The sequence below is a fragment of the Apium graveolens genome, chromosome 7 (genome assembly GCF_009905375.1).
Source record: "Apium graveolens cultivar Ventura chromosome 7, ASM990537v1, whole genome shotgun sequence".
NCBI classification, from domain to species: Eukaryota; Viridiplantae; Streptophyta; class Magnoliopsida; order Apiales; family Apiaceae; genus Apium; species Apium graveolens.
Window position 1 is genome coordinate 51,175,412 of NC_133653.1, and position 15,047 is coordinate 51,190,458.

Consider the following 15,047-nt stretch of genomic DNA (forward strand, 5'->3'; position numbering starts at 1 on the left):
ATTACGCATAGTTGCATAAATATTATATTGTGCCTTAATCTCAATTCTCATCCACTGAAGCTAATGACCAATTCTAATATCAGTGTTTTGTAAACCATTTATTCGAATAAATTTGGGAGGTTATTTCAGTACCTAGAATTAAATACAGGAATATTTATGAGATTGCTCATTTTTATCAGGCTGATTGAGTTATAGTAAAGGGTGTGTGATCTTGCTAATGTAAGAAATTTTGGTTTCCCTGGATGCAGTTAACTTTGTATTGTATTATATATTTATTATTTGTGATTTTTTATAATTTTTGTACTGGATTGTCGTTGAACATCGTTATACCAGTTATCAGGAATCACATAGTTTTAATGATACTAGGGGTTCCTTAAGTTAATTATTTTTAAGCGGGGTAGAAGATTTCATTTCCCTTGTTTTGAAAATTTTATTATAATTTGAATCTGTTGTAATCATTTTTAAACTTCTGGTTTTGCCATATATTAAATTTTAATCGCAATTTAAATGTCCTGTCAGATTAACGGGTCACTTGCAAGGAGGGCAATCGGAGACTTGATGTCAAGGGGTTTGATCAGGATGGTATCTATGCATTCAAGCCAACAAATTTATACCAGAATAGTTTGTTGCTGAATTTGTTGTTGTGCTCCCTCTCCACCCAATTATGTTTGCTGAACTCGCACGATTCTATAGGGCTGAGGCTGCAGCGAGAGGGGACCTCTCCACCCGCATGAAAGGGGATCACTTGAGTACTAGAAATAGAAATATGGTTGATTTTACACATTAGTTGTACTTTGTTTAAAATGATAAACATATTTGATATTAGTTGTACACATTGAGAATTTGTTGATCTTGAATTCAATTGAGTAATAATATATTTATTGGTTGATTTTTGAGAATTAAGTTTTTTTGATATTGTGGTTAATATATTGTCTAATATTCGATGTTAATAAAGGGATATTAGCACATATAAACAAAGCAATAACATCAATTAATAAATAAACATATGATGTATATTTATCATATTAACATCGGTTATTTAAAAAACAATCGATGTCTATTGTTTAAATTGACATCGGTTATTTAGAAAACAATCGATGTCTATTGTTCAAATTAACATTGGTTCTTTAAATACAACCGATGTCTAATAGGTTATAGACATCGGTTTTTTATTTATGATCGATGTTATTTTATAAATATTGCTTGTGTGTTATAGTTTTAAATAGGTCTAATCGTCCTAATATTACATTTCTGAACTTGACATTAGACAATTATATAACATTAATATGAATTAGACATCAGAAATTTTCCAGAAATGATGTGTAATATTACATAGACATCGGTTTTTAACCGATGTCTATGAGAAAATACATTTAACATCAGTCGCGAAGACATCATACATTTTTTACATAGACATCGGTTTTTAACCGATGACTAAGGTCTTTTTTCTAGTAGTGATAATGCGAGGACCAATATAGGACATATATTTTTCCAAGGTTTCAAATATGCGTGTACAAGTAATATCTTTTTGAAATTTATTACGATATTTAATGTCAAGTAAGGACCTTGGTGATTTGTATATATCCCGAATTGGTGTACACACTTTTAAAGTTCCGTTGACTTTTCATAAGGATATCTTCCTTCGAGCCCCCAATTTGGTTGGAGGGGCCTTTAATAAAGTAAAGTATCCTAGACTCCCCTTTCGAGAGTAGGACCTTTGAATAATGTAAGTTTTACCCTTATTCTCCTGAGGGAGTAGGATCTTTAAAAATATCAATTTGTTCATGGACTCTTTTGAGAGGAGAGCATGGCCTTGTATAATTTAGAGGTCCGCTGACTTCTTTACTTAAGCGTGTAGGATTGAGGGACTTATAACTCACTCGGATACCCCTACTTGCCAATTTCAGTTCGTAAGTTTAAAATATTTTTGGCATGTACGTATTAGCGCAACGTTATATGAAAAATATTTTGAAAGCAATCCAAACACAAGAATTATGTCATTTAATATTTGTCGCGATATTTATTTTCTTAAAAATATTGATTTTTTTATCGTAGTGAACCCGCATCCACTATTCTTCGGGTGCGCACTGGGTAAATCCCACGAGCTCACGCAATAGCCTGCAAATCACTTGAACCAAGGTAAACTACATTTAAGCGACAAGCTCTGGCTCATGAGGCATAATCATAAATTCTTAATTTTTTGTAAAACACTTTCATAACAAAATATGCATCTCGCATAAATGTTTATTTTTTGGAAAGATTCATCTCGTACGATCTTCTAAATATTCACAATTCTTCAAAATAAATATCTCGTATGATATTTTTGAAAATATATGTGTCGTCCAAAATTAGATTTGCACAATAATTTTACAAGCATAATAATATATATTACTCGCACGTATTTTTAATTATTAAATATTTAAAAATATAAAATATGTATTTGCATTGTATAATATATTTAATTGCTGAAATTTAAAATAAGAATTCGAAGGTTTATCTTTGATTTTTGTATTTGACTGTGCCTGTTCTCGAAGTCGCGTGCTCGATAGTCGCTCCTTCGCCGTGTTCTCTTTATCTCACTACGCCATAAGGGCACATAGGCAACAGTTTTTAGCTAGCGTTGCACGAAAAGCGTGGCATTATCTACAAAATTTTCAGTTTATTGCAATACAGTGGAGAAAGCGTTGCTGTACATTGAAGCTACCGTTGCTAATAACTGTTAGTATTGCGGAGAATGCAATAGTAAAGGTCATAGCGCTGCATTAGACCTTTTTTTTATTTAATAAATGCTGACATGGAAAACAAATCTGACGTGGAATGTTGGGACCCGTGTCGGACCCACAATTGCTAACGTGGCATGCTGACGTCAACATGTTGACGTGGCATGTTGACGTGGCATTAGTGGGTCCCACTTGTGGGGCCCAAATACCAGCATGGCATGCTGACGTGGAAAAAGTGGGCCCACATGCTGACGTCGCATCTGACGTGGCACTTTAAGCATTGCATTTGCTTTTTGGTGTTGTAGTAGGTTATTTAGTGTTGTCTTAGCTATTGTACTATTTTTAAAATTTATTTGTTATATTAATATTCTAATTTTTTTAAAATTATTTTTAATTGATCTAGCCATATGGATGATGTTACCTACTAAAATGTGTAATTTTTTTAAAAAAAATTAGATTTAATATCATATGCTTTTATAATAGTCAAATCACGGTGCACACAGATTCCCATTACGTAGTCTTGTTCCGTATGGTGATTTTTTTAAAAAAAATTCTTGTTCAATGATCCAACCGTATGGTTGAGGTTACCTACTAATTTTAGAGATGTGTAATTATTTTTAAAAAAAATTATAATTTATATCGTGTGTTTTTATAATAGTCAAATTACAGTCAATACGGGTTCCTATAACCAAGGCTCTGTTTGAGATTACTATTAAAAATTGTTGTGTTGTCACTAGTACAGAAGACACTTTAGGGGTCGCACCTATAGTGTCGGTTAAATATAGAACAAACACTCTTTACTGCCTAATGCGTCGGTTAAATAGAGAACCGACGTATTTTTCTATTTTTCAAAGCTAAAGGCGTCGGTCGTTTCAATTAACCGACGCTGTAGAGTTAGAATAACGTCGGTCAAGTTGAATGTCATCGCTAGTTTGGTCTTCTGTGTCGGTTGGTCAAACGACCGACGCTGTTGGTGTTGCTATTGTGTCGGGTTTTTTTTAGCCTACGCTATTAAGATAATATACAGTGTCGGTTTTCTTTTTGACCAACGTAAGAAGAAATAATTTAAAAAAAGATTTAAAAAGAAACGCGGGTTAACAAACATACGCGGGTGACTAAAATTTTCATTTCACTCGTCTCTGCTACTATTCTACTCAATTACGCTCTCATTACAACTGCAATTTCAATCTCAACTGCGATTTCATCTCAACTGCGATTTCATCTCAACTGCGATTTCATCTCTACTGGCTCTACTACGTGAATGGAATCTATTGCGTGAATCTATTGTGACTCTGCGATGGCTTTGAGAAAGAGGGCTATCGATTTCTAGGGTTCGATTGTTGGCTCTGAGAAAAAGGAATCGATTGGGTTTATTCGATTGTTGGTTTTGGCTGCTGCTGCTTAAACAATCGAAGAGGGTGCTGCTTCAAAGAGGGGAATCGAAGAGGGTGCTGCTTCAAAGAGGGGAATCGAAGAGGGTGTTACTTCAAAGATGGGAATCAATTGGGTTATTTTGAGGTTTGAGACTTCTTCCTTTTTTCCCTTCTAATTAGGGTTCTGTGCTGTTATGATTGGGTTATTGTTATCTGTTATCTATTTCTAATTGAGGTTTGAGACTTCTTCCTTTTTTTCCCACAATGCCATGTAGTGGATTATTAGCCCTTGCTTTAGAAGTAGTTGAATCTGTTTAGAGTTAATTAGCATCAAAGTTATTGTTAGACAAGTTAATTAAAATGACTTGAAATTGCAATTTATTGATTCTTTCCAGTCTCAATTGCCGGTCTGTGCTGTTGTTCAGCATCAGAGTTGCTGTTATATTAGTTTGTCTGAATTGTGGTGTATTCTGAGTACTAGCCATACGGCCAATTAATTATGCACTTTTATTTGAATTAGCAGAATATGCAATTTACGCATAATCACAATGCTCTGTGTTCTAATATTGTCATCTTAAACCTCCCTGAGTATACTCTGACAGAAGTTTGTGAAGATAGAAATTAGGAGGACGCGTTTTTCTTAAGTTTCTATAAATTATTCGTTCTTGTAGCTTTTAAAAAATTTCAAATTACAGTTTCCAAAACTGTTCGTTCTAAATATCCAGTTTGGTACGTAAACTGGTAGGTATGGAAAATATTAAAAATAAAATCGACTCTCATAATAGAAATATAGGTCAAATAAACTACCATCAGAAGATAGCAGTGAAGACATTATAGGAGCTGATATTAGAATAAAGAGGACTCATAATTTAAATTATCAAGTTGAAGCAATTAAATTGTAATGTTATACGTTTGTTTACAGGAAAGCTACTTCCAGGGGATTTCAGAAACAGTATAATACTTACAGGCATAAAAGATATGTTAACCATTAACGTTTGGTATTTTGAATCTTCCCCTTTCTCTTGTCTCTTTTACTCTGTGGTTTTGGTCGGGATTTTCTTCTTTCAACTCTTTTGAAAGGTTTTTTCTTACTTACGGGAATTTTGTGTTGCTTCTCTTTGGACCCTATAGCGAGACTTGGTACAGGAATTTTGAAAGTTTATTTTGAAAGTATAATAGTATAATTCGTATGACTGAACTGTTACGCAACTAGTGTCAGTGGTCGTTGTTGATACCTGGAAACATTTGTGTGCTCAAATTTTATAAGTATATGATTTATAATTGTGCAGTATCTAGTAAATTAAATTAAAAGTAAAACAAAATATAGTTGCAAGCTAAAAATTAAGTTTAACTAAATGTCATTTCCTCTACTCAAAACCCAGATTATTTCTAGAAATCTCATTAGCTTATTAAATGTCATTTTCTACCTTGCTCACTGTGCTTTCTGCTTTTCCATATTACTCAATAGCCCAAGTATTCATATTTTTTTGTATTCTTATTAATAATAGTTTTGATATTTATTGTGCATTTTATTGTGCTATTTATTTTACCACATCACTTTAGCATAGGATACTATGTAGCATTGTGTATATTTTAAGTACCCGAGTGCCACAAACTTTGTTTGGTAATATACCCCTTTGTTTGGTAATATATCCCTTTGTTTGGTATTAAAATGACAGTTCTATTACTAAGTGTCTTGAATGCAAATTTGCATACTTCAGGCAGCTTTCTATTCGCTAGAGGGGGACCAAGTCTACTATCACTGAAGCGCTCTGCTTTCGGCCCGTGTGATCCCTGCAAAGCATACACAAGCAAAACATAAGTACATAACTTAACTGTTAATTAGTTCATAAATTGTTAATCCGCAGTTAACTAAATTCTGAAATATGATTACCTGTATTAAATATTTCCACTATAATGTCGCGCTCGAGCTTCTCTTGGTATTTTGTGCTAGGCCAATAAAGTCCCATGATTTTGTTGTGTGAAGTTAGTGATATTCTGGAAAACTGAGAGCACACCATCCATGCCTATATATATAAAAACCATAAATTTGCTAATTTATGATTTTCTTGTGTGAAGTTAGTGATATGCTGAATTTATGTATTTGCAGCCAGTTAAAAAATGAATATTAAAAATAATTATAAAAAGTTAGATAATTTAATTTGAAATTTTTAGGAATGGATCCCATGTTGTTATCTCTTTTGACTGATATATTATGTGTGCGCGTGTTTCTCAAGTACAAAAGATAATTAATATGTCGTTTCTTACTAACGTATACACGAGATTATTTGATAAATCAGTTTTTAATAAAAAATAGTAGACATAATAAAAACTAAAAGCTCAATAAAACTTAAGTATTCATTTTTGAGATATATTATTATTTATGAATTTAATCGGTTCATTCGTTATGTACACGATAATCATTTCTTAAAAAAGACTTGAAGTAGTCCCATAATAATCATTTGTCTAAAAAGCTAATTAATAATCATTTGTCTAAAAAGCTAATAATTTGGTGTCTAAAAGCCAACCATGCCACTTAGCTAGCTAGAATAATATTACATAGCTAGGTTACTTTTATCACTAAGTTCAAAATTAATTTAATATAATCTGACCTTCTTCCATACATTTTTAAAAGAAAGAGAACATGGATCATCTCACGTGGATGTATAAAATACCACGGGTCTCGCATGCCTATGTTAATGGTGTTAATGAGTTCATTGCATGTGCGGTAGAAAATCTAAGGAAGAAACAGATCGAACATGGAAAAGAAGACATGATCACATGTCCATGTTGTGATTGTTATAATCTAAAAAAGTATCCTAATATTAATATTGTCCGTGAGCATTTATTTCGTCATGGTTTCATGGAAGATTATACTAAGTGGATTTGGCATGTGGAGGGAATACACACTAGCAAGACTGACACTTCTAGCAAAATTTATGAAAGTTATGGAGACAGTATGCCTCGTAATGAAGAAGATGATGCTAAAAATGATAGGGTTGAAGAGATGATCCAAGATGTTGAAGAAATCCTAGTGCACCAACCAGAAGTTCTGGAGAACTTGGTTGATGATTCTAAAAAACCTCTCTATCATGGGTTCAATGTTCAATTTACTAGGTTATCAACAACCTTGAAGTTATGTAAACTCAAAGTAAAAAATGGTTGGAGTGACAAGAGTTTCACTGAAATGCTCAAACTTTTAGCAGAAATGCTTCCTGCAAAAAATGAGCTTCCCACTTCCACATACGAGGTGAGGAAGATATTGTGTCCAATGCATGTGTATGAATGTAAAGAAGATACATGCTTATCCAAATGATTGTGGGCTCTTTCGGAAGGAGCATGCACATTTACACACATGTCCAAAGTGTGGAGCCTCCCGATATAAGCGGGATGGAAATAATTCTTCTATTAATGACAAGAGGCCTCCTGTCAAGGTGTTGAGCTACTTACCCATAGTGGAACGATTCAGACGTCTCTTTGCAAATTCCAATGATGCAAAGCTTGTAAGGTGGCACGTGGAAGGGAGAAATTCAGATGGAATGCTCCGACACCCAGCTAACTCTCCGCAATGGAGAACCATTGATGGTAAATTCCCAGAATTTGGAAGAGAAGTTAGAAATCTACGAATATTGCTTTGTGCAGACGGCATAAATCCGTATCGCACTCTAAGCTCTACACATAGCACTTGGCCGGTTCTTCTAACGATATATAACTTGCCTCCTTGGCTATGCATGAAGCGTAAGTACATCATGTTGACATTGTTAACCCTGGTCCTAAAAAAGCTGGAAATAATATAGATGTTTATCTTCAGCCACTTATTGAGGATTTAAAGTTATTGTGGGATCAAGGTGAGAAGATGTATGATGCATACAGTCAGACATATTTCAATTTGCGTGCCATGATCTTTTACACTATAAGTGACTTTCCCGGCTATGGTAACCTCTCAGGTTACACGATTGAAGGATCTAAAGCATGTCCGATTTGTGAAGATGCTCCGATTGATCTTGGTCTGAAGAACTGCAAAAAAAATGTATAAAAAGCCAACTACAACTTTGAACGAGTTAAAGAAATTGATGTTGTTCTTGGAAAGCTGTATAAAAAGCCAACTCCGAATAGTATTTGGAAGAAAAGATCTATATTTTGGGATCTACCATATTGGGAACACTTGCAAGTGAGACATTGCCTTGATTTTATGCATATTGAAAAAAAAGTTTATGAAATCATTATTGGGACACTATTGAATATACCAGGTAAGACGAAGGATGGGATGAAAGCCAGGCTAGACTTGCAAGAGTTGGGTGTACGAGTTGAGTTAGCACCACAATAATCTGGTAAACGTGCGTATCTACCTCCGGCTTGTTACACTTTGTCCAGGAAAGAGAAAATAATCTTTTGTGAGTGTTTATCAAGTGTCAAATTTCCATCTGGATATTCCTCATCCAAAAAACCTCATCTCAATGAAAGACTTGAAGCTTGTAGGTTTCAAGTCACATGATTGTCTCATGCTAATGCAACATCTTCTACCGGTTGCAATTCAAGGCATATTGTCAAGGCACGTGAGAGTGGTTATCACGAAATTGTGCTTCTTCTTTAATGCTATATGTAGCAAGGTCATCGATCCCTTGACTTTGGATAAATTGCAAGTTGATATTATAGTCACACTTTGTGAATTTAAAATGTATTTCCTACATTCATTCTTCGACATTATGGTGCATTTAGTGACTCATCTTGTGAGAGAGATAAAATTTTATGGTCCTTTGAATGTGCGTCAAATGTATCCTTTCGAGAGGTTTCTGTGCATTTTAAAAGCATATGTGAGAAATCGGCGTCATCATGAAGCAAGCATAGCTGAAGGGTATTCGGTTGAAGAGACTATTGAATTTTGCACGGACTATCTAGCATCTACCGATCCAGTTGGAATTCCGAGATCTCGTCATGAAGGTAGACTTGACGGTCAGGGTACAGTAGGACATAAAATGATCACTCCCGGTGCTGAAATGCTTGATAGAGCCCATCTTTTTGTTCTACAACACATGACAGAAGTTAATCCTTACTTACAAGAGCACACACTGGAGATTCGACGAAAGAATCCCTCTAAGGGTGGCAAGTGGGTTACAAATGAACATAATCGATCTTTTCTGAAATGGTTTAAAGATCGAGTGATGTCTCAATATTCAAAAAGTCCTTCAACAGTTTCCAATACTCTGAAGTGGTTAGCTTATGGCCCAAACATGCCACTGAGTTCTTTCCAAGGATATGATGTAAATGGGTATAGTTTCTACACACAACATCAAGATAATAAGAGCACCATGCAAAATAGTGGAATATCTGTAGAAGCTTTTTCAACAGAATTTGAAAGAGGCAATTCCATTGCATCACGAGATGTAAAGAAGTCTTATTATGAAGTGATTGAGGAAATCTGGGAGATTGATTACAAAGATTTCAAAGTTGCACTATTTAAATGTAAATGGTTTGATATCTATCGTGGTGTTCGAGTGGATGGGTCAGGTTTTATTTTGGTTGACTTCAATCGGTTTGGTCATGAGGACGATCTATTTATACTTCCAACACAGGTCAAACAAGTTTTTTATATTCGAGACCCGGATGATGTGAAGTGGTCAATTTTTCTTCAAGGTAAGCGATATATTATTGGAGTTGATAATGTCGAAGATGAGGAAGAGTATAATCAATTTGACGAGAACCCCCCTTTCTCGATTGGCCTACAAACCACATCTATAAAAGATAGTACGGAGTTATGCATGCAATGACCATGACGAAGGGGTATGGATTGATCATCAATAATGATTTGAAATACCTTTATGCCAATGAAGGTAATTTTCTACCCTATAATTAAGTTTCTTTTTCTTTTTATTTTGAAATTAGCATCACTAAGATACTTACAAATAATAATTCATCTATAGTAAACCTGAATAATGTGCTCTGTATAGTTACTTAACAAAATAATCTTGATTCATCATGTCAGCTCATTAAAAAATACGTTAAGTTTTGAACTAATCTGTTACAGTGCGCAGGAGTTGTAGATTCTAAAATATACACTCATCTCTGCTCAATAATTTAAGCTTTATATTCAACTGCATAGGTGCTTTATTAATGGCTAATATAAAAGCACATGCACATGCTTAATTTCCTAACCTATTATGTTACATGTATAAGATTAATGGATCAAGATGAAGATAGGAGGGAGCAAAATAGAGAGGAAGACAGAGAGCAAGACGGGGAGCAAATTTCTGAAGAATTAGTCAAGAAAAGAAGTAGAGGTCCAACGTTGTGCAAAAATTTGAAATGAAGGATCGCAAAATAGAATTTGGATTGTAGCATTTCTTTCAATGAATATGGTGAGCCAATTGGGGATATGCTTAAAGATTTTAGGACTTATGTAGGATTAGTGGTTCGATTCCAAGTTGATATAAATATCGAAAGTTGGGACCTTGTAAATCAAGGCTTGAAAGATGCAATATGGGAAGATATTAAGGTACAATGAGATTAGTGTATAAGGCATTTTACTTCAACTGTATTTAACATTCTTTGGCTGCTTGCTAATATTTCACTATTAGTAATTTATAATTTACTCATTATGTTCAGACCCGGTGGAAATTGGATGATTGTAGGAAAAAGAACGTGTTAGAAAGAGCAGGAAAGCAGTGGAGAGATTTTAAGGGAAGGCTGACTAAGAATTATTTTCGAGAAGGCAAGGATCCATGTGAAAAATACAGCTTCATTACCGAGGACACGTGGAAAACATTCAAACAGAGACGTGAGACTCCAGAGTTTAAGGTAAATAAGCGGTTTCTACTCAATTATAAATTAAATTCATCACTGTAGCTCTACAATTCTTGGGCTTGTTGAGCTGACACTCTGCTCCTTGATCAACAACCTTTTATCATGCACAATTGATAACAAAACATAAATTGTGACTGATGAATGTTGTCATGGTGGAACACGTACCGTTGGGGAAACCACTAATTTGATGAAATATAGGAATAACCATCACTCTTTAGTTTCCATGTATGAAATCTTAATATCAAAACTTGTCATATCATAGTAAATAGTGTAGAAGTGTAAAATCAATACTTATTTCCACGAATTACCATGTTTGTGGTAGTATTACCTTATAGAAGTAAGTGTCTATCCTTTGTTTTACCGTAAAACTACATCATGGCCTTTCTGCCTCAAATACACTGCATCAATAAGCGCCGAAAAGATATAGAGCCAGAGGATTATCAATATGTCATTTACCATACATTTTTAAGGTGTCCACTGAGGCAAGTATATATAAGTGATATGTCAACATGGTTACGACCCCAGAAGCTGATGAATCTAATTATATAAATACACATGATGCATATGATCTTACCTTATGATTTATAGCACAGTTTTACCAGTTTTAGGGGTCTGATCTTTATATAGATTATTAGTAGAATTAGACATTGCTTATCTTGTATAATTTTCTCGTATATTAATAACTAGTTTTGACTAAAATGAAACTTTTTTATCTTTATTAAACAGGAAATAAGCGAAAAGGCAAAAGAAAGTCAGAAACATAATGAACATGTTCATTACCTGGGGCCTAGTGGATATGCTTCAAAAAGAACAAAGTGGTTTATTGATGACCCCGTCGCTTCTCTCAATGATCCTGATTGCAGCAATCTGTCATTGCTATCAACTGAGCGTACTGGATGTGGTTTTGATTGGCTTAGAGCACGTGCAAGAGCTGATGGACAGGGTGGTCATTACTTTTGAAATAAGAAGACAAAGGATGTGTGCCTAACCATGGTATTTCACTATACTTGTTAAAATCAGCAGGGGTATCCTTGTGAAATGAAGTGTTTCTAATGAATGTTTATTTTACAGAATGAGTTCCACAATCAAGCATCAGAAGGTTCATGGACTCCACAAGGCCATGATGACTTATTAGCACGTGTACTTGGGAATAAAGAGCACGGTGGATGTGTTAGAGGCGTTGGTGGAGGCGTGAAAATAAAAGATGTATTTAAGTCAGGGCCAAGGACACATAGTGGTCTTGCATCGACAGAAGAATTGGCCACCATTACAGAAGAAATCAAAAAAAAAGTTCAGAGAGAGTGTGAGGAAATGATGAATACAAAATTTGAAGGCATCTTCAATCAGTTGAAGCAGATGGGTGTGTCGCTCGAGGCTGATCAATTTGTAAATGATGCTGGTGCCCGAAAAGCTGATAATGCTCGAAGTAGTTGTCACCCGGTGGATTCGGAAGATTATTTTTCAACTATCAAGGTATTGTCAACATAATATTGTGGTTATAATGTAGTACAACAGTGTAGTTGAAATATGCTACTGTCACCTATAAGACCAACATAGAGACTCAAGTCGGCAGTGAATCAAACATATAGTACTTGCTATACGACTGAATTATTTTGTGCTCTCAAACGACATGACTTGAACCTGATATAAAAATGCTCTTTCTAATGAAAAATTCTTTTGAATATTGCAGGTTCCAACACTTTGTCAGCTATGTATAATACCAACTTACCAACTTACTCCACTTCCTGTTCCATGTTACGAACACGAGACAATAGGAAATGCAGCTGGTAGCTTTGTTCAATGGCTGATGGACCTTGTGATGTTGGGACAGGTATATCTTATTTAGTTCAATTATGAAAAGTTTCCATTAAATGGTAATAACCCAATGAATATGTCTTTGATTAGGATCCTATATTGGAAAAGAAAAAACTCCATGAGATGACGCCAATTCAAAAGTCATCAAAGGTTAAAAGTAAAGGGTCGGTGACTCCTCTGAAGTAAAGCCCTCAAGTAGTTGGTAATGACACAAATTCGAGTGATCACTTTGCAGGTTTAAGTTTCTTACTCAAAAAGAGGCCCCCTTCTAAAAAATCTGATGCATTCGTTTTTGAGGAAAATGGAGATGGTCTAATATATATCACACTCGAATATGTCAATCAGTTTTTGAGAATGAGTTGGTTAAACATACCCATTGTGGAACTGTTTCTAAAATAAGACTCAGTCTTTCTTTCTAATTCACTTTAGAATCTATTAGCACACATTTATATATTATGATAAATAATATTTGTAGGTATGTTAGCAAGTTGTGCAAACAATTGAAGGACGATAAGTTTGCATTCATGTTACCATCTAGACTAGCAATACCACATAATCATGAGCAGCAAAAATTCAAGGAAAAAGCAACTGATTACATGACAAGTTTTTTGGTTGCTAATAAGGATAAACGTTATATGCTAGCCCCTTACATCCAAGAGTAAGAATAAAATCATAGTAATTGTCATGCTATATATATATATAATTATATTTCGGCTAATATATTATATATGTTTGCATTATAGAGATCATTGAATATTGCTTCTTTTTTGTCTCAATGAAAGTTCTATATAAGTGTTTGATTTGTTAAAAAAAGAAAGGAAGAAACGGTTGACCACACCTGCACGAATGTATGTTAAAATTTCAAATTTCATGTTGTATAATTACTACATAGAACCTAGTCCTAGAAGTGATGTGATGAAAATATACGTATTTTACAGGGCATTTAAATTATATGTATCTCAAGGTGGAATGAAGAATAACATAAAAGAGTTTATTTGGCATCACACCGAGGTTCAGGTATAACTTACTTTGGTTTGTTTATTTCACATATATTATATACTCCTCACTTTTTAGTTATTATTTATGAATCTTGTTTGTTTATGTGTCGTGTCCCCAACAAAAAGGAGGCACATAATATGGTTTTTTCGTGATGAGGTACATGTATGACATTGTCATGCTTTCTCAAAAAAATGCCAACATGAATTGGAAAGTGGTAAGGAAACTAAAACATCATAAATATTGGTTTACAATTTTTAAAATCAAGTACTAATATTTGAAGTATGTTAAATTTTTTATAGGGTCTTGGTTCTAGAAGCTATGGTAGAAAGGATATTAGCGAGATACGAGAGATTTGGGCTCAATTTTTTACTCTTGAATGTCTATAGTCAGGTAATTTTTTTCAGTACATGTCATTAATTCATGTTCACAATAAATATTGCCATTAATTCATGTTTTGTCGAATAATTTATTCAATATATGATTTTATGTACTAATATAAACTTCTTTTTTCAGGGCATGGTAGTTGGAGATACAAGAAGAGAGTGCAGAACGATTACAAGGAGTCTAGATATCATCAAGAATCGAGTTAGTGTTAGGGATTTGTCATGAAAACATTAGTTTTGGATGAATTTTTGTAATTATTGGTTTGTAAACTAAAATTATGAACAATTTCAAATTTATTTTAATATAATTTGTGAACCTTTATTAATTTTTGGGTGTACCTCTGTTTTTAATATGTGTAGTAAACAGGTTAAAAATGATCAGGAAAAAAATTGATCAGGCAAAAAAAATGCAATTATAGACCTAAGGCGTCGGCATTTTAGGACCCGACACATTTGCTCTACAACTTTTAGCGTCGGCATTTTAGTGAGACCGACACAGTTGGTTAGTTCAATTTAGCGTCGGCTTTTTAAGAAGACCGACACAATTGATAAGCACAATAGCGTCAGCATTTTAAGAAGACCGACACAATAGGTCTAAGATTTAGCGTCGGTTGTTTAATTGACCGACGCTGTTTGTAAACCTATAGCGTCGGTTTTCTTGCCTTCTGCGTGTGTTATCTAAACGACGGTAAACAGTTTTTTGCGTCGACCATTTAACTGACGTTGTAGGCATGTACCTACAACGTCCCCTGCATTTACTACGCTAAAAAACCGATGCCTTAGGCCTTTTTTGACCGACGCCTTAGGTCTTTTATATACTTGTGTGTTAGAAAAAGTGTTGTAAAAAAGTGTTGTTGTAAAATTAGATGACTGTTTGGTAATTTTTTTGATTTGTATATGTTTTGATGCAAAAACTTGAAAATAATAATGCTTTTGGTAAGGTTTGATGGTGAAAT